At 40.8% G+C, this 20,136-nt stretch overlaps 1 protein-coding gene and 1 long non-coding RNA gene across 19 annotated transcripts in view; one reads left to right on the top strand and one right to left on the bottom strand.

Annotated features, from left to right (window-relative positions):
* The window catches only part of LOC101161206 (pleckstrin homology domain-containing family A member 5), a 98,662-nt gene that overhangs the window by 11,133 nt on the left and 67,393 nt on the right, over nt 1-20,136 (top strand). Inside the window, exon 1 of one of the 18 annotated variants that reach the window (XM_078941677.1) lies at nt 14,207-14,256. The exons of the other annotated variants lie outside the window; for them this stretch is intronic. The gene's annotated coding sequence lies outside the window, so the exon portion shown is untranslated. Of the gene's footprint in view, nt 1-14,206; nt 14,257-20,136 lie in introns of those variants that run through there. 18 annotated transcript variants of the gene reach the window in all.
* On the bottom strand, nt 4,988-14,251 carry LOC144989363 (uncharacterized). Its single transcript, XR_013653508.1, has 3 exons — nt 14,051-14,251; nt 10,295-10,400; nt 4,988-5,741 (listed from the first exon to the last, which is right to left on the bottom strand). It is a non-coding gene; the product is annotated as an uncharacterized LOC144989363 (long non-coding RNA).

Here is a 20,136-nt window from a genome sequence, read left to right as displayed (position 1 = left end):
GCACTGGCCTAGTGCAGCCCGGTCCATGAAGATATTGTCTGACTTCAAAGGCCATTCACTTAAGGCCAGTCAGGATATGACAAAGCAAAAGCATGTTTAGAGCTCACTCCAGTTAAAAACCCATGTTTGTCTTCAAAGACTGCTTTCATTTTTGAGAACACAGTCAGACAATCTAACCTGCAGGAAATGTTCCTGACATCTGCCAGTCTGCTGCTTTCCAGACTTCCTGTTTGCTTTAGCATCTTCCCGACTCTAGCTGACTCGTTCATGACAGCTGCTACAAGCAGAAAAAGTTATGCAAATGAGGTGGAAATGTGTCACTTTCAAGGCAAACATCAGTGTTTGTAAAGGAAAAAATTTGCAGAAGAAGATGCTGCCTTTTGCTCTAACCCCCCAGTAAAACTGCATGAATCTGTAAAGGTTTTCTAAAGGATCATAGTTCAGAACACACCACTGAATCGCACTGATGTGGCCGCTAAAGATCACTAAGATATTGATTCATGTTTCAGACTTCAACTATTCAATTATCTTTAACTTTAAAGTCTACAAAAATAAAAGATTACAACCAAAGCTCATTTCCGTGGTTTTGTTTCTCATCATAGGCTGGTTTCAGGTGATGAAGGGTAGATTTGGGAGGAGGCTAATCTTGTTATTTTATGCACAACTGAAGTTTCAGGTACAGACTAGAGTGGAGCTTAAGCAAGTAGAAGGGACGAAAGCTCTTTTCCTGGTTAAAGCCAACTGGATACCGCAGATGAAGTGACGCAGTAGCAACTTGAAAACATTTGGGGAGGATTTCTGAAGAAAGAGGAGGATGAGGAGGCAAAGGTGGAGGAAAATGAGGTAAAGGAGGAAGATTCTGTATGGAAACAAGATCAAATAAGATAGGACTGTATTGATCCCAGGAGGGAAATTGAGTTGTAACAAGATGTACAATACAATTTATATGATAAATACACTCACAATACAAGAAATGCCATAACCTAATAATTATGTACCTTTTGAATTGCCATCTGAATCCAGCATTTCCATGTCAGTCTGGTCCATGCTGATGTTCTGAGCATTAAACCTATAGGATCCTCAAATGGATGCAGCATCAACATCTCCTGGGTGTTGGATCAGTGTTTTTCCTGAAGAATGCCATAACTTCTTTCTTTTTTTGATCAGATCTGCTTCTGCACTCCAAAAACTGAATCTGAAGAAAGTTAAAAGACTCGTTTAAAAAAAAAGGTTATATTTTTTTGTCTTGCCGGAAAAAATAATCTTATCAAGAAAGTCTATCAAGACCAAAATGAGCTAAAATGTCTTAGAACTTTTTTCTTAAGATGAGAAATTCATGCAAACGCCATTTTTCTTACCCCATTGAAGCATTTATTTCATATTTAAAAATTTTATTTCCAATTTTAAGAAATTTTTGACACATTTCTAGGGCGGGGGCTGTTTTTGCGGTGTTGTCTGACTCAATCATTGCTGCTTTCTTCCTCTAACCATGGGAGAAGAACCCCAGCAGTTTTTTTGCACAACCCTGTGGTCCTTCAAGCTCCGCCATCTTTAAGTGTATTTTCGGAGAAAACAAATAAAATAATTCTTTCATTTGTTTTGGTGTTAGCGACTGGTACTAGCATGCTGCCACTGCATTGTTCCTGCAAAACTTAAACAAATGAAAAATAATCTTCAGTGGATCCTGCATAAACAGGACTGCGTGAATATCTCTTAGCTGGACTCTTTTTGTGCAATGTTAATGCAAAAGTACCACACCGTCTCTCACTAAAACATGCTGCAGCCATCACCTCATTTATCAAATCAAATCAAACTTTATTTATAAAGCGCTTTTGTTGGTAACACAAAGTGCCTTTCAGGATAATTGGATTGTATGTTGCAATGCAAACAAGCCGCTCCTTGTTAAGATCCCTGTTGCCAAGCGCCTCTCGAAGGACAACTACAATATTTTCCACGTAGAATTTGTCAGGAAGGTAGGCAGTTTGCGAACAGCTGGCGTTGAGATCAAAGGTAGGATCAATGAAATGTACAGGTAGACTTTTCTTCTGTGGCTTGACAACATTTCAGCAGTTGCAGAGAGAAAAATTCAGTTTCCAGGTCCTCTGTGACATTGTTTCTGCATTACTTGTATAGTTCTGGTGGGTCTGTAAAACAGATGCAGGATGGGATTGAGTCCTTGTTATCCAGGGAGGGGTTTTAATGCTTTGAACCCGGGCCTGACCATTTAGGGGCATCATTTCTTTCTCTAAAATCTCAAATAATTTCCACATAGCTCTTTCAAACAGTTGGATCTCTGTTGGGATGTATTAATGCTACCTAAAACATTTGTGGTCAGGACTTCAACAATGTTGCTGCTGTTGATTTTTTTAAACGTTGAAACAGGTTGTTGGTGTTGACCTGTGAGGCGGAGACAGCTGCACAGCATCTTTTAAACATTTCCACACAATGGAACATTAATAAACTAATTTGTTTTCCTATTAAAGTGTCTATATCACACAAAATCAAGTTTTTTGAGCTTTTAAGTGTATAATAATGCTAATTATTCACTAAAAACAACATCAAAGTGGTATTTGGATCCAGTAACGCGTTTCTGAGCATTCCTCTTAAAACCTGCTCTCTGAGAACCAGCCCCTCCCAATCCACAAGAACGAGCAGGTCCTCATATTGTGACATCACAAAGTGAAGAACCGCCCCTTCCAGGAAGAGTATGCTCTCCCAGCACCGCCCCCAGGCTAACAGACACATCCACTTTCTCAGGGGAGCTAGCGGTGAACTAAACTCTGTACAATATGCACATCCATCTTTGTTTGGATGATGTTTGTTTTTGTGGGCGAAATGCAGACACACTGCTGAGGGTGACTCTAGGATGATGTCATGAAATGGGCGGCACCCACGAGGAGCAAAAGGCGTAGCCTCAGAGATCGGGTAGTCCTACTCCTGGATAGGAAAAGAGCTCAGGAAAATAAGTAATACTTCATAAAAAGTTGTCTTTTAGTGTGCCAAAATTAATATATTATTATAAATTTTGATTATAGTTGACTCTTTAAGAAAAACAGGATATAGACCCATTATGTAATTTTTGTTATTTAGTCAAAACTTTGTGAAACAGTAGAAAAGTCTTCTGTAGTTCACCTTCCACTCTTTTTCAGAGAACTAAATTTTGAGGACTTTTTCTGATGCCATTGACAAAAACATTTATTTAAGGATCACCAGCTTCATCAGTACTGTAGGTTACTCCTGCTCTACTTTCTGCTTACTGTTCGGATCATTTTTGTTCTGCCACTCAAAGCTGCAGGCGACCTGGAATAGAAGAACAGTGACATTTTCTTTCTATGTCTTTGCAGGGCTGTTTTTATAATATATTAGCGGCTCACTGCACACTCCATGCTGCAGCCTTGAAGCTGTGAACAACTTTTGTGTTGTTTGGAAATGTGTGCTGGGAAAAGCCTGGATCTTTATTGCCATCTTGTGGCTGCGATGTCAAAACACTGCCAGGTAGAGTTTCAGTTGTAAAACAAACCTGACAACAGAAGCTGACAGGTTTCTCTCTGACAGTCCGGTGGTGCGGCTTCAGTAAAGATCCACGCCAGCATTCTGGTTGAACATGATCATGTTTACATTATCTAGTCAGTTTATAAGTTAAGAAGCTGCATCCCGTCTCAGTTCTAGAGCCATACATGGCTCTCGCAGGGCTCAGTTGCCCACATGTGGTCTTCTGTTGCTTTACCCGGCTCTCCAGCGGTGCAGCTGGGGCCGAATGTGACGGAACCCATGCTCCATCTGTGCTTCTTAAAACTGTGACTCTATGTTTAAGTCCTCAACTCAGTTCTGTTTTTCCTGAAATACCAACTCACAACCCAGGTTTGTCTGAAGCTTAGGGTTACACAAAGAAAGTAAAAACATCAACAACACATATTTGTTCTAATCTAATGGTTTTATTTTTTTTCTTGGATCTACACATTGAACACAGCCACCAATGACCTCATCCTCCTTCTGTAGCCCACCTATACGCAAAGTAAAGAGCTCCATTTCACGACTGCACTGCTGTCAACTTTGAAATGTATGGCTATGTCCGAATTCCTTCACTTCTTACTATATAGTGCACTATCTAGTGCATTCGCCATTTTGTAGTGCTGTCCAAATCTACAATTTCAAAATCGAGTGTCCTGGAAATCTCCAAGAAGTCTCTGCGAAAAACCAGTGTGCATCAATGCTCACTAGATCGCCGGAGATAGACCACGATGCCTTGCGTCGGAACAATTTTTGCCAAAAAGATGTATTAAAATGTATTTTTTTAATAAATCATCAATGTTTTTGTCTTCAGAAGACAGTGGACTCATACTGTAAATCGTTGCAAAACGCTCATACCAATTAGATTTTAACTTTGTGAAATCGATGATGTCATATTCGCCATTAAAAAAAATTTGCTTTTAAAATTCAGGGCACTACATAGTCTCGCACTATATAGTTTTTTAGTAGTTAGGCGTTAGGGTGGGAATAAGGACATAGCCTATATGTGTGTATTCCTGGTGTCCGTCTGATCTTCTTTGGGTTGTTTTGAACGCCATTTCAATATTTCTCCTTGTCAGTTCTATTCTATTCTATTCTATTCTAAGTTATTATATCCTATTCTATTCTAGTGTAGACTAGTTGATTTCAGTGTCAGATTATTTTAACTCTTTTCCTGTGAAGGTCCATATAAGTGACCAGTGGATTACATCCAACAGTTTTCTGTAAAAACGTTGTAATGTGAAAGTGGGCGACTAAAGAGGAGAGTTCCCGCCATCAGGACCAGGTTCAGAATCAGAATCTGTCTGTCATGACCGGCTGGTGCCGGGGAGGACAGGAGAGAGACAAACACAAAAACCCTGTTTCCAGTTGGGCTGCACGATATGAGGACAATTTAGGTTGTGCGATATTAGTGATCAATGACACTCTGACTTGCAATACATGACCATATAGTAAACAATAAACAACGAATACATGATTTCCATTTCACTAAAACAGTTTTATTTAAATAAAATTCAACATAACTTCAATTATATTTAAAATGACCCTCGTCTCCATAGGAGGTGGGCTTCTAACATAAAAGTGCTACATTTGATTGGTCAAATGCGTAAAGGGCTCTATTTAATTTGTTGAACACTTCAATCTGCCATAAGATTGTTTTAGCATGTATGCTAACATTTACGGTGACATTTGGGACATGTATTGCACCGGCTGATGTCACGATGATGATAAATGTGCAATTTATTGTGCAAGTACAGTAACGTCATGGATGCAAGTCGCATTTCACCTCTTGACTGGAATAGCAGCTTCGTGTCTTCATGGATTCATGTCGTGGAAATATCAAGATAAGATAAAAATGAGCAGCTATTATCTTTTGATGAGCAATGTATTTACCACATATCCTTTTTTGATCTGTCTATCTGTCCTTTCACTGTCTGCCACGAGGTAAGGGCAAAAAGAGGTTCGAGGTAAGGGCAAAAAATGAATTGCCGTTGCAGGTAGCATAGAGAATGAGCTCAAAGAACTGCTGAAAAAAATGAATCATGTTTAACCCTGAAAGATGTTCCAACATTTATGACACATGAAGTAGTCTATGTTACTTCATGTGTCCTTTGCTCTTAAGCAATTTGTGCTGATGATGGACAGTAATGCCTTTATGGGGGGGATCACAGATGGGGTCCGTGTGGAGGTCAGGGTGGGGGTCAACTGTCCCAGAGCACAGGAGTTGAGGTCTGTAAAAGAAGAAGAGCACAGAAGAGGTGAATGAAGGAGAGGACTCTGCACTAAAGAAGAATACAAGGAGAAACTGTGACATTGGAGAAAAGAGACTTGATTAATGTCAGCTTTAATTATAGTGACATGTTCCATTTCTGCCTCTAACTCACCCACTAAATATGCCATAATAACCTATGATGTCTTATGCCTTAGTCACAAATGCCCTTATGGGAGGAATTGGGCTGTCTGTGGGTAAAAAATGGGCAAACCTGTGCAGAGCACCCAGGTAACCCGCACAAAATTCTTTGATTGACCAACCGATGAACCCATTGAGTCAAAACTATCATACACATTTTCTATGAGCATGCTACGAGTTGAAGTGAACACTTCTACAACACGTCATGCACGTGTCATGCAGATCTTTCATTCTGTTCACGTCATACATGTGTGGGCATCCTACAGGCGACCTACAGACACTTACGGATGACATGTAAATCCCATGCGTGCAGCATTTACCCGCGGTCAGTAAGGAGCCAGCACCCACACCTTACCAATGACTCAAATGCTGCGTTGCTGACGTACGACACACATCACTCGTACGTCATAAGTGGGTGTAACTTCCATTATCATTGAAAATACTTAATGATTAATTTAACACACACATTACAATGGTACGTTCCATTTTCGAGATGCTATTTGAGGTGGCCCTTCAACCCTCAAGGGAGCTGCAAGACACACTTGCGCTCCCCTTAAGATGCTCGCGCTCCTCTCTATAACCCTCTACGGGGCTCGGACAACCCAAAAACCTGCAGCAGCGGTACGGGTCAACCCCGGTACGGGTCATGTGACTAAGGCACTCTTTTTGTAGCCTTTTGCTTTATCAATGTCTCCTCCTTGAAACAATGATTGTAGATCAAGTTCTGCTTGTTTTTATCTGAGCACATTTTTACACAATCAGGCCCTTAAAGTAGGTATTTGCTTTATAGACTTTTAATAAAGATGACACCTTTAAAATAACCGGTAAATAAATAGCAATACTGACACTTGTGAAAGAAATAGTTCTTATGCAATGATTTTTCTTAATCCTTAATCCTTGTTCAGCTGCTGCCTCAATAAGGAAGCTCTGACTGCAGTCGCTTTGACTGTGGTCGTTCAGACCCCCTCAATCACCCGTCAGCCTGCTGCTATCTGGGTGTCAGTCTGGCTCTGTGTGTTTGGATTATCATTTTCTATGTTGGGTGCATGTTTGGCCCGGCTTCAGGGGGTTAAACTCCTGAAGACCTGTGTGGTGGGAGGCTCGTTGGAGTGACTGCAACCTGAGGTTGATGGTTAAAGGTTCTTCTTGGTCATCAGGGCAGGGCAAGCGTGTTGTGAATGTCAGGCAATAGAGCGTCCTGTGGTAATAAGATTCACAGCAGTGTCTCATCTAGAACATCACCTGAAATGCAGTTTGACATGAAAATGTAGTGGATAAAACCAGAGGAAGCTGCAGAAGCAGCAAGGAACCTGCTGAGAGGTGTTGGCATGGCAACCAGCTCCACTGCAGAACCAAGACCAATCATTTAAGCCGGGTTGGGCAAGCTAGTCAAAAGATCAATCGGTGATGTTTTAGGATGGAACCATTCTGGATTATTCTTCTCTATTCTTCTACTCTAGTTTGGTCAAACAGAACACTGGAAATCAAGTTTGGAAGAAAAACAGCAGCAGCTGAGAGCAGATTTGATTCAATATGGTTCTTATATGTGCTAAACTTAAGCATTATACCAAATCTGCTGAAAGAATACAAAGAAAGCTTGAGCTATGAGGTACAAAGCTGTTGTAAAATCCAAAAAGCCAGCATTCTTTCACCTTCTTGGCTCATTTACCAGCTCAGCATTACACTCGTTCACAGTTTTACCTGCAGATTCCCATCAGATTCTGCATAATTTTCTTCTGCCCCCCAATTTATTTGCATACATTTATCTCTTAGGACACCGTGCTTCCACTCATTGTTACCCTGGCTCTATGTGTGAAATTATGTGGGACGGGAAGGTTTGGTTTGCTGTCCTGGCACTTCATGTCTGTAGGGTTCCTGTACAGAAAGGGACAGTTTTCAAATTAAAATGGCCTACTTTAGAAGAACAGCCTTCATCTAAATGTTTACTGGGGTTCTACTGAAAGAATGAGACTGGCCAAAACTTTTACTAAGAGGAGGCTTTGGCTTCCTGTCTGTATTTATTTTTTACCAGATCATAGCCAGAAGCTGCTTCTCTCAGCTCCTGCAGGGAAAATGACTTGCATTTTAAGAGGGTATTCCCGTTCCAACAGACGGCCCATTCTATGGCTTGAATCCGAAGCTGGTCTGCTGTCGGATCGCGCCCCCACCTCTGATTACGGTCAGCCAATGGGAGCTGCAGTCCACGAGACCACAGGGTGCTGTGTGGAGTCCTACCAAAAAAAGGGGTTTTGTGGATAAAACACTTAAAAACAGGAAACATAACCTGAAATACATATATCTGTAAAAGCGATCTTTTGCAGATCTTCCTTCTCATCAGTTATTGCAGCATCTCATAGACACTGGACATTTTATTGTGTTATTTATTGTATTTTTGTGCCGTTATTTTCAAAAACAAATCAATTTCCCCGTTGTGGGATCAGTTCTATTCACTATTCACTCATACAGTGATAAAGGAATTTAAATGGTGACACATTAAAGATAAATGGAACATTTGTCATTTTTGAGTCAACAGAAACACATCCAACATGCTAAAATTTTTCAGAAATTTGACGTCAATGCAAAGTGTAAGAGTAAGAACTTTAAATAAAAGTTCTTGAGCTCGTCTAGAGCCCCATGGAAGTGGAATGAACGGTTCTGAGTTGTCTTTGTTTTTCACATCAATCTTCTATTTACTAACTGTAAATTAGGGCTTGGTAGTTCACTAAAAGGGGATAACATTTCACCAAGGCTGTCATGCCAAGTACAAAGTCTGTTGACAAAGCTTCTCCCACGTATCTGAGTTGTGGCCATGGGTGTCCCTGTACAGTTATCCAACTCAAAGACAACCACCTCAAGGTAGAGAAGTCAATCATCATAGGATCCCCTTTGCGGTGAGACATCACTCCTTCATGTTCCGTTTGGTTCCTATTAGGTTTGGTTGATCTGATTAATTATGTAAGAACTGCAAGTTGACAATCTTGTCCTTCAGCAGAGCAGGGCTCTTTGCCAGCCTGTCTGCTAAAAACAAAATCATGTTCATCCCTTTTTGAATAAGAAATGTCTTTGACATGAGACTGAGTTCACTTTTAGGACAAACTAATTATTCAAAGGGTTTTCAGATGCACCTGCAAGCATCCTGCAGTTGCCCTGTCATTCCGAATGAACGCAGCCTTAGGTGAGGAATCGAGCGTGGGTTCAAAAAAACCCAATTCAGATGTGGAACCATTCAGCACTGCATGCTGAGGTGCAGCAGAAAAGACTTGATGATGACAGGAGGAGCTGCAGTCGGAAAGGCACAGCTTCCGGATCAGCAGGAGGAATGCACAGCGGATGAGGTTATTTTCCAGCAGTTAAGTGTTAGCCGCTTCATTATATTTAACTTCTCCAGACTGTTGTGCATCACTCTTGACATTTTCCCCTTGGTTTTCCTACCATTGTAATTGCAGAATCTCTGTAAAGTAAGGTGTCTAGTTTCACATTGGGGGTAATAAAGTATTTTTGAAATGGATAAAGTTGTCTTGTCCAAGAAGGATCGCCCCCACTTGAGGGGCTACACACCACATCTGTTGATTTGCAGCAAAGAAAAAGTCAAGTGAGAATATGTGGCTTTGTGTGAGAGGGTGAAATGACTTCAAAGAAGGAGGCACTCCATGAACCGCATGTGGAAATAGAAGTTTCAGACGGAAAAACAAGAGGAAATGGGTGAAATCTGATCAGTGGACAGTGTGTCCCAAGGGAAACACCCCCACTCTCCCTCCAGACTGCTGACTGCTCTGTGGTGGGTTTTTCAAATGTCCTTCTGCAGTTTCCCTCCCAGCTCTATGTGGAACAAATGTAGATAAAACTGGAAGAAGCGTTCAAAATGTATTACGACCTTTTGTGCTGAATTCTCTCTGAAGCACAACGTCCTGTTAACACAGGTAGCGCCGAGGGTTTCTGTGCTCCAAAGGTGTTTTGGTGACAGCTGCTGTGCAGAGAGGCGGTGTTATGGCGAGCTTTAAACAGAACACAGCGCTCCACACAAGCTCAGCTGCACTTCTGCATGACAGAAACTTACTGTGACGGTTAAACGCTTCACGCCTACGAGAGCCTCACCATTATATGCGTACACACGTACAAAAAGCTGGCTCGCCTTCATTGTCAGTTGTAGATGTTGGGCCCCAGGTGGAGGGGCAGGAGCAATTTCAGGTGTCCGGCAGCAAAACACACACCAACACACACAATAAATAACAATTATGTAATAGTTTATAAAATAGCAGTTCATATCAAGCAGATTTGTTAAACAGCAGTACCGAACCGAAATGTACCGAAGCGAGCACTATGAAATTCTGAACCGAACCGAAATGAGATTTTAGCGTATCGTTACACCCCTACCTTTTAACCCCATAAACTTCAGCTGATCCTTGAGGTCTTCCAACCAACCCGCTAGACTAGAGGAGATCTCTCCTGTCAAGCTGTTGCTCCTCTTCCTTGGAACTCCCTTGTGACAAAGGAAAGAGGAATATATGCTGACAGTCATTGGTTATATAAAGCATCATTTCAGAGAAAAAGTTCACCTCGAGCTTGCTCAAGCTCAAGTTTGTTTTAGAGAAGCCAGCGCAGTGATATAGAACATTTAAGCTATGTGACGTCTTTTTTAGGTGTGCATTATCCCTGTGTGTTATCACTTTTTAATGCACACCCAGCAGAAAATCAGATTGGAGAATTCACCCGGACCATGGTATAAGAGTGCATAACAGAGATGGTGTTATATAAAAACTTGTACCCTTAATTCTGACTTAAATCTCAGTAAATCTCTGTTTTGAAGCAAGTTGTCAGGTGGAGATGTCACAGAACTACAAAATCTTCATCTTTCTTCAAACAGTTGAGCATGTTTTCTCAGTGAGGAGTCTGTGACGGATCATTAAATATTTACCAGAACACTGGCTATGACTATGAGAGTCATGAATGAAGGTGGAAGACTGTTGTGACCGCATTCAGAGTAACTTCCAGACTTTAGGGAGCTGACCAAGTCTCAATGTGCTTTACATTTCAAAGTCAAGGCAGGGACCTCAATAGTAGCTGGTGTGCGTCTGGGACTAAAGTACATTTTGATGATGAAAAAAAATTTCATTTAATGTCAAATTAGTCATGTCCATTAGTTCTCCTTTTGTTGAATTTCCTTTTCTTCAATGCCCCTCCTCTACTGTCTGCACATGAAGTATACAAGCGCACACTATACAAAAATGCCCCCCTCCCCCCCCGTTAATTCCCCTCCATATAACATTTGGCTGATGAAAACAGTAAAACACGTAACAGGTTTTAATTGGATCCAGACAGAACTGGAGAATAAACCTGCAGGACTCACAGCAGCAACACAAAGTTTGAATAAAAAATGTTAATTTGGAGACTGCTTTGTTGATACACACTGATGCTATGATGCTATTCTTACAAGCTGTTCAGTGTGTCGCCAGTTTGCAACCATGGACTGATGTCAGACAGACCGGACTTTAAGACAAGGCGGATAAATACGACAAAATTAATTCATAGGACATTCATAAAAAGCTGGTATTTTTTAAAGACAGGAATCCACTGTGTATGAAACTTTATAAGCAACAACTTAACATTAGCCGAAGGAAAAATGTTGGGTAGGTGGTAGGAAGCCTCATACTTTGAAAACTTTTAGGCCCCTCCAAGTGAAGTGTTAGACTTTGCAAGATAACTTATTTTCCAAACAGCAGAAACTGTTGACTCATTCGTCAAAAGTTCAACTTAAAACTAAACGTAAATCTTAGCCAAAAGTCTATCTCCAAAACCGTATATGTTGTTTTGTTGGTTTTTTCATCAGTTGTTTTGATTTTCTTAGATCTGAAATTTGTGTGATATTATGTTTTGATTGGCAGCGGTTAGGTCACTTTGTCTCAATCAGCCGTTTTTAGCAAACTGCAGATGTAGGTGGACACAATCGTCTGACTTCTGGACAAAATGCAATATAACAAGTTTTTTATGTTTTGTTCTGTTGCTTGTTCATAGCATTGAAATTCTGTAATTCTTTACATGAAACTACATAATGCAACTGAAACTTGCCGAGATCCATTCCAATGTTTTCTTCTAATGAATGTTTTAGAGCTGACAGTCTTAAAAAAACTGTTTTAAAGCCATTATGAGGATATAAACTGAACTTTTTGTCAGTGCAAAGCAGCTTTGAAAAGTAGTGCCTTATAGAACACAGACAATAGTGCAATTCAATAAGATATCCTATGATTACACTTTGAAATAAAAAATTCCTTTATTTTAAACAGGAATTGAAAAGTTTGTGGACACTTCAGCAGGTAAAGTCCGAGCTTAAGAAGTGATGTATTTTCAGTGTTTCCAGTGGTCTTTTAATTATGATTATGCCATTTTTAGCCCAAAGAAAAAATACTGTGTCATTGGCTTACAGCCCTTTAAAACCTCAACCTAACATTTGTGGTGCAACAAAAATGGGGAGCAATATCAGAGCTATCCAGCGTATAGTCTAAATCCAGATTCCAGCTCAGGCGAGGAAAACAAATACATTCATGGATCTATTTGTCTGCAAGTGGATCCATTCAAATGGAGCAGTGCAGGAAGCATGAGGCCCTATTGATTATGGCAAACTGTTTCCTTATTCCAAGGAAAAGAAAAAGGAAAGTTTCATTCATGGAAAAATGTAGCAGAAGTAGAAATCAATTTAGTCATGATAGGTGTCATTGCTGTAAAGGCCGTGTCACGCAGCATATTGCACGGATGAAAATTGGTCACACATGAATATAAGTGGAAAAAGTTAGAAAAGTTGTGGTCTTTACCCGAAATGTTCACAGATGTATCACGAAAGAACCCCGGAAGAATTACGAATAAACTACTCAAAGAACACGAAAACCAACATTGCGCTTTTCATATGCACTTTATTAGGGATTTGTCCATCAATTATGTCATTTGAACGTGATATGTGCGCTCGCAAAAATCACGCACAGCTGCATAAGATTTACATAATAATTGTGTATAAACTACGTAAAAAACACGTAAACTGCATAGTTCTCAGGTAACCAAAAATTCTGAACAGGCCAAAGTGAATTCACGTAAAGACCCGTCGGCCGAAACCCGCGACGGACATCAGCACACAATCAACGAATGATAAATGCAAGAAACACTTATGAATCATGTATATCATGTATGAATCCCGAAAGTCTAAAATTGCATAAATGCACAAAATGTTTGTAGTGGCTGTGTCACACAGCCTTAAGGCAGATGTCACAGCATATAAACCTGAACATGAGAGTTTAGTTCATTTGGATAAGGATGTCAAAAGATTTTTGTTTTAAATTTTTGTCACTTTTATCATGAAAATTCCAAAGACTTTAGAGCAAAACTTCTGCCTGTGGAGCAGAGGAAGAGTGTTTGCTTGTTTGAGATGTGATTCTATTCTGGATCTTAGATTTGGACAAGCTCTGATCTCAGTCTGTGTACTCTGTAAAGTTTGTCTTTGCAATTCATCTGTTTGAGAAAGATGCCCCCCTCCCCATCCCAAACACATGCACATGGATGCACAGCTGATGCATCAGATCCAAGCTGTCTTCTCCCAAATTTAACTCAAACCAGGAAGTACCAAAAATTGCAGTTCCACTAAGAACCACCAGAGGCAAGTCACAAAAGACAGCATTTTAGAAAATCTCACTTTTTTTTTTTTTTACACTGTATTTTATCCCACGAAGGGAAATTCTTTCTCCACATTTGACCCATCCCCTTGGGGAGCGTTGAGCTGCAGCCGAAACCGCACTCGGGAGGCAGTAGTGTTAAGGGTCTTGCCTAAGGACCCTCACTGGGTGATGTTAACTGCTCGCCATTGATATGGTAATTGCCCCCAGTACCATTGCTCATTCCCCTCCGGGAATCGAACCCTGGTTTCCTGCATGGTAGCTTCCCACCTTACCAAACGAGCTACCCAGCCACTTTACAACAAAACTAAACGTATGTGCAATGTTCTTTAATATGTATTCCTTCATGTTGTATTTGTGACAACTGTTTGCAGAAATAATTTGTAAGCTTTTTTCATTTTATTAGAGATCAAACTTCCACATTTTAAGGGACATGATTGGCAGGTGTGCAGACACAACAGAGTTTCAAACTTACCTTTGTCCCGCCCAATTGCTGTTTTTAGAACGTTGTCGAAGTGGGCGGAGCAACCTCCTGTTATTGTGCCCTCCCACTTCAGGCTCCTTTTTAACCGCTCAGGATCCTCTGAGAGACATTGGCGATAATCCGTCCACCCATAGATGATGTCTGTGGTCGGACCTCTGGCTGCTGTTGAGACGGACAGTTGCAGGAAAGAGCTCTTGGTTCGTATGATGTTTGATTACGCCGCCTCTTTTCAGCTCACAGATAGGAAACGTGTGTGTTTTTGTGTGTTTGTGAGTAAGTCTGTATCTGTTTGTGCATGCAGAAGTGTGTTGCCATGGCAGCATGAAGAAAGGAGCATTAAAGGGAGGTTGTAAGACTGCAGGGAAAAACTGCAAAAAGGCCGACATCTGAGAAGCATTTTACAGACATGTTAGGACCTGGAGTGACATAAAAAAATATGTATTTAAATACACATTTTCCTTTATGTACAAATCCATTTTTGAATATCTATGTGTATATTTCCAAATGATAAAGAGCTCTGTTTCTCACATTTCTAAAATGCGTCAGAGACAGACAGAGAAGAAAAACCTTATTTTAGATGGTCTGTTTTCCCATTTTTTACATTTTTTTTTGAATGGGCTGTATTTATCAGATTGGCTGCAGCCCTTGAGGGCCAGGGTTAGGCCTGCACGATATGAGAGGAACTCGGGAACTGCGATATTAGTGATCAATATTGCGATGATGATTTAATTTGCGATACATAAACAAATAGCAAAAAAAACAAAACATAATTTCCATTTCACATGTTTTTTGACTGCACGGTGGCGCAGTGTTTAGAAAAAGAGAAGAAGAAAAAGAAATCCCCCGATTCAGGTCCTGGCTGGGGGACCTGAAAGGGGGGCCTTTCTGTGTGGAGTTTGCATGTTCTCCCCGCATGACCCCACTGGGGTCTCCGGCTTCTTCCCACTGTCCAAAAACATGCTTCATAGGTCAACTGGCAACTCTAAATTGTCCCTAGGTGTGAGTGTGAGTGTGAATAGGTGTGTGATTGTGACCCTGGAACAGACTGGCGACCTGTTCAGGGTGTCCCCGGCCTTCCTTTTAGCACATTTAAGGTAACCATTTAATGCAATTTTCGCCGACTTTAGCGATATGCATATTGCGGATCTTGATATTGCGATAACGATAAATTTGAGGTTTATTTTGCTGGCCTAGCCAGAGTCCTGCTTGTTTTCTGACTCCAGTCCCTCCAGTTCCTATATCTGATCAATTTAGCCACATTTACAGAAAAAAATACTTGAAACATTTATTTACTATGATGAATCCTGATCAAATGACAGAAAGAAGTCTGCTGTGTGTATTAATGCACCATTACAAATGAATAAAAAAATCACTTTCTCTCTTTCTATGATCTGTCAGCGTTGCCTGTTGAGGTTTTTGTGGCAAAAAATCAGTGTTATTGTTTTGAGATACATTGTGTCCCTTGACATGGAGAGTGGTGACTCTCAGGAGATTTTAAAAGTAGGTCATGTGGTCTTCTCCTCTTAGAGGTGCTTTCGGCAGGACTCTGCAGTGAAATCTGAGAGGGACCGGGCCAGAACTCTGCTGATATAACTTCCTATTGACACAACCCAGCTGGTACAGGTTATCAGCATCAGGAAGGACAAGGAAATCTCCGTCTGCCACTCCTGGTCAATACATTTTAGGCAGAGATGGCGGTGTGCTGGATTTTTTTTTTCCTGCTGAAGCTGTCATTTTTCTCCTGTTATTGTTTTAATATTGACAATCACTTTTTACATTTCTTGTTTTATTTAAAAAGTAATTATTTAACCTATTGTTTAACATCTGTGAAAGGTGATTTGCAATTCAAGCTGCTTGTTGTTATTTAGTTAGTGGGTATTTGGAAAAAACACATTTTATGCCTAAATCACATAAACCCTAACGGGAGGTTGATCTGTCTGGGTGCTGTGGGTTTTTGGATTGTCCGGGTTGTAGAGTCAAGGAAGCACAGGTGTGTTTTGCTGTTCCCTTGAGGCTCGTACGGCCACCTCAGGATACACAACCATTGTTGTGTATCCTGAGATATTTGTAAAAGTGATCCAAGTAACACGCATTAGTAATGTACGGGTTTGCATTAGTAATGTTCGGGTTTGCATTAGTAATGTACGAGTTTGCCTCTTTTTTGCCTCGCGTATCGCATGGCCCATAGTAATGACCATGAGACAGGTATACACTTGAGGATAAAATTATTAGGCCCACTATAAAAATGTCTTTCTCCACCAACAAAGCAAGAATTTTTAACAGTTTTTTTCTGACATCCTAGCTTTGTTTTGAATGCTTACATTATTTTACTTTGCACATCGAAACAAAATATTTTCACAAAAGCGAAAAACTACCAGGGTCAAAATTATTACCCCACTTAAGAACTGACCTTTATATTGACCTATAGGGTAAACAACTGTTGTGCGGGGATTTGCTTAAACTTTTTAATGCTCAAAGCTAGTAAAATGAAGTTAAAACTTAGCTTTCGATTTACACACGGTGTAAAAACATTAGTACACTTCGCGTTACTTGAGGAAGCTTCAGAAAGTTAAAAAAATCAGTTTAGACTTGGGAAAAATGATTGATGCTCACAAAGCAGGAGAAGGTTATCACAGCTTTTCCAAGAGTCAAGAAATGGAGTGAGAAGTAAAATGGTAAATGGCTTATACTTATATAGCGCTTTTCTACCTACAAATATTTTGCACTGATGGCGGCTGCCTGGCGTCCTGCTTCACCTCCGTCCTGCAGCCTCATTGCTCTTACAGATGTTTGTCTGCATGAGCACATTTCACTCCCTCTGCAGTTGACTATTTTACTTCATGAATACATTTTGTAAGGATGAGTTTCTTTCCGCTTTCTCGAACCGAACAGATATGAGTCTCTGAGATGGCAGAGACGCTTGAGAAGTAAAGTGCAGCATGAATAATGGAGAAAGCAGCTGTTGGAGTGGCTGAATATCTGGTTTTCAGTTTTGGGGAATGAGATGTTCTGAACCGGCTTCAGGAACTTGTGCGACAATGTTTTTCTGGAAGCACCTCGTTTGAACATTTCTAAGGGATGTGGCTTGCATTGCCTGCTACTCTTTCATGGGGGAGGGATGGGGGGTATGAAACAGGTTTTACACAACAAAAAAATAACTATATGTTCTTTTTTACAGAAATACTTGGTACTGAACAGTCCAGTTTTCTAGATTCTTTGGATTTCTTCAAGATAATCAAGTGTAAATGAAATGAAATATTTGTCCAAAACAAACAAGTAAACAAGAATTTATGTCAAATCCTTTCTCATATTAGTTTCCTAAAGTTCAGCCCACTGTTGCTTTTCCACAATGAAACATTCCAAAGGGAACATTCTAGCACACTGTATGGTCACATGTCTCAATCTAAAGGGTATTTTCGAGTATCAATATCATCGATTTCTTTCATTTTGAAACGATTTTATAATGGTGTACAGTCAGGTCCATAAATAATGGGACAGCGACACAATTCCCACAGTTCTGGCTGTATACACCACCACAATGGATTTGAAATGAAAAGAAGATGTGCTTTAACTGCAGACTGTCAGCTTTAATTTGAGGGTATTTACTTCCAGATCAGCTGAGCGGTGTAGGAATTACAACAGTTTGCATATGTGCCTCCCATTTGTTAATGAACCAAAAGTAATGGGACAGAACAATAATCATAAATCAATGCAGTCAATTACAGCCTGAAGTCTGGAACGCATAGACATCCCCAGACGCTGGGTTTCATCCCTGATGATCGTCTGCCAGGCCTCCAATGCAACTGTCTTCAGTTCCTGCTGGTTCTTGGGGCAAGTTTGTCTTCAGCAAGTGATACGTATGTTCAATCGGATTCAGGTCAGGTGATTGGCTTGGCCATTGTATAACATTTCACTTCTTTCCCTTAAGAAAGTCTTTGGTTGCAGTTGGAGTATGCTTTGGGTCATTGTCCATCTGCACTGTGAAGTGCCATCCAATGAGTGCTGAAGCATTTGGCTGAATATGAGCAGAGAATTTTGCCCTACTGCTTTTGTCAGCAGTCACTGTTAGGGTTACGTAATTTTAATTTGCTTACACGCTATAATCATCATAATATGATTGTCTCAGTTCTATCTTTCAGTAAGAAAACAATCACACGAAAAGTTCTGATTATACAAGATATGATGTTCCTGTGCTGCTTGATTGAATGTCCCACTTTTATGTTATCAACTCCGGCCACCAGTAAAACCAGACTGGATACACTGGGAAGGCAGAACTCCTCTGTGGCAGCTTTGCGCTGTGACAGACGGGCTTCTCCCTCTGCAGAAGTCTAACAAAAATTCTCATCTCCTGTGAGGTTCTTCTCTTTGTTAGGGAAAAGTCATAACCCTGACAGTCACATCATCAATAAATACAACAGAGCCAGTTCCATTAGCAGCCATACATGCCCACGCCATGATATTACCACCACCATGCTTCACTGATGAGGTGGTATGCTTAGGATCATGAGCAGTGCCTTTCCTTTTCCATACTCTTCTCTGTCCATCGCTCTGGTACAAGTTGATCTTGGTCTCATCCATAGGATGTTGTTGCAGAGCTGTGAAGACTGTTTCAGATGTCATTCTTGTTTTTGAGGTTCACTAATGGTTGACATCTTGTGGTAAACCCTCTGTATATGTGTCTCTTCGACACACATATACCTACCTTCTGGAGCGTGTTCTTGATCTGATCAACTGTTGTGAAAGGTGTTTTCTTCACCAGGGACAGAATTCTTCGGTCATCCACCACAGTGGTTTTCCGTGGTCTTCCGCCTAATATTTTTGCTATCTCTCTAATGGTTTTCTTTTGTTTTTTCAGCCTAATGATGGCTTGCTTTACTGATAGTGACAGCTCTTTGGATCTCATCTTGAGAACTGACACCAACAGATTCCAAATGCATACAGCACACTTCAAAAACTCATCTGCTCATTGTAATTGGGATAATGAGGGACTAACATACACCTGGCCATGAGAAGCCAGTTGGCCATTACTTTTGGTTCCTTAACAAGTGGGATATGCAAACTGTTGTAATTCCTACACGGCTTACCTGATCTGGATGTAAAAACCCTCAAATTAAAGCTGACAGTCTGCAGTTAAAGCACATCTTGTTCCGTTCATTTCAAATCCATTGTGGTGGTGTATGGAGCCAAAAATGTGGGAATTGTGTCGCTGTTCCAATATTCATGGACCTGACTGTAGGTCGATTCAATTAACAACTTGCCTCAGACAGATGGATCTAGTTGGATTTTAGGAATGGAAAGTGATTCATTGATTAAGTTGATTAATTGTGACACCCCTAATTCCATGTTGAAAGGATGTTATTCTCACTAAAAAAACATGATTACCTGCTTGTGTCCGGGTTGCAGATTATCCAACCAATCTGTCGAGTCTAAATTTTTTTAATTCAGTTTTTCTTTTACAAAATGAGAATCCTCTTTTTTCAGACACAGTTTGTTTGATTGCAGGGGAATGAAATAATCCTCCCATCCTTCAGAATCTTTAGGATGTAAAACTAACCTCTCAGGTTTAAAATGGAGGACTGTGTTTGTGCAGAATCAGCTTTACTCTAATAAAGTTAGCATGAGATGATTTGTTGTCAGCAGAAGATGGACTGGATTTGTTGTCAGCAGAAGATGGACTGGTGTCCCTGAAGGGGGAGCGGCTGCAGCTGAGTTTTCATGCTGCTCTAGTCTCCTGCAGTATGGAGCACTTGTCTGTGTCACACAGGAAGTGCCCAGGGCTTGTTCCTTTTCTGCAGAGATGTGTTTTCTGCATGTCTGACACTCTCCTCCTGCCTCCTCTTATCTCTCCGAGTGTCGTCCTCCTCCCAGTAATTGCTGTCTTCAGGAGGACGGCAGGGCGGAGCGCCGAGCATTCTTGGGGTGATTCCACCGCGGGGGTGCAGCCCATCAGAACAGTGTTTGATCCTGCATCTCTTTTGGTAATCAGTCGACTTAAGGATTTTTCTGCCCCTGTCGTCTCCTAATTACACACTACAGCATCAGGCAGAACCAGGAGGAGGAGGAAGAGGAGGAGAGAA

The sequence above is a fragment of the Oryzias latipes genome, chromosome 23 (assembly GCF_053564925.1).
Source record: "Oryzias latipes strain Hd-rR chromosome 23, Olatipes_Hd-rR_3.1".
NCBI classification, from domain to species: Eukaryota; Metazoa; Chordata; class Actinopteri; order Beloniformes; family Adrianichthyidae; genus Oryzias; species Oryzias latipes.
The sequence above is the reverse complement of the archived record's forward strand: the minus strand, read 5'-3'. Positions and strand labels throughout refer to the sequence as shown.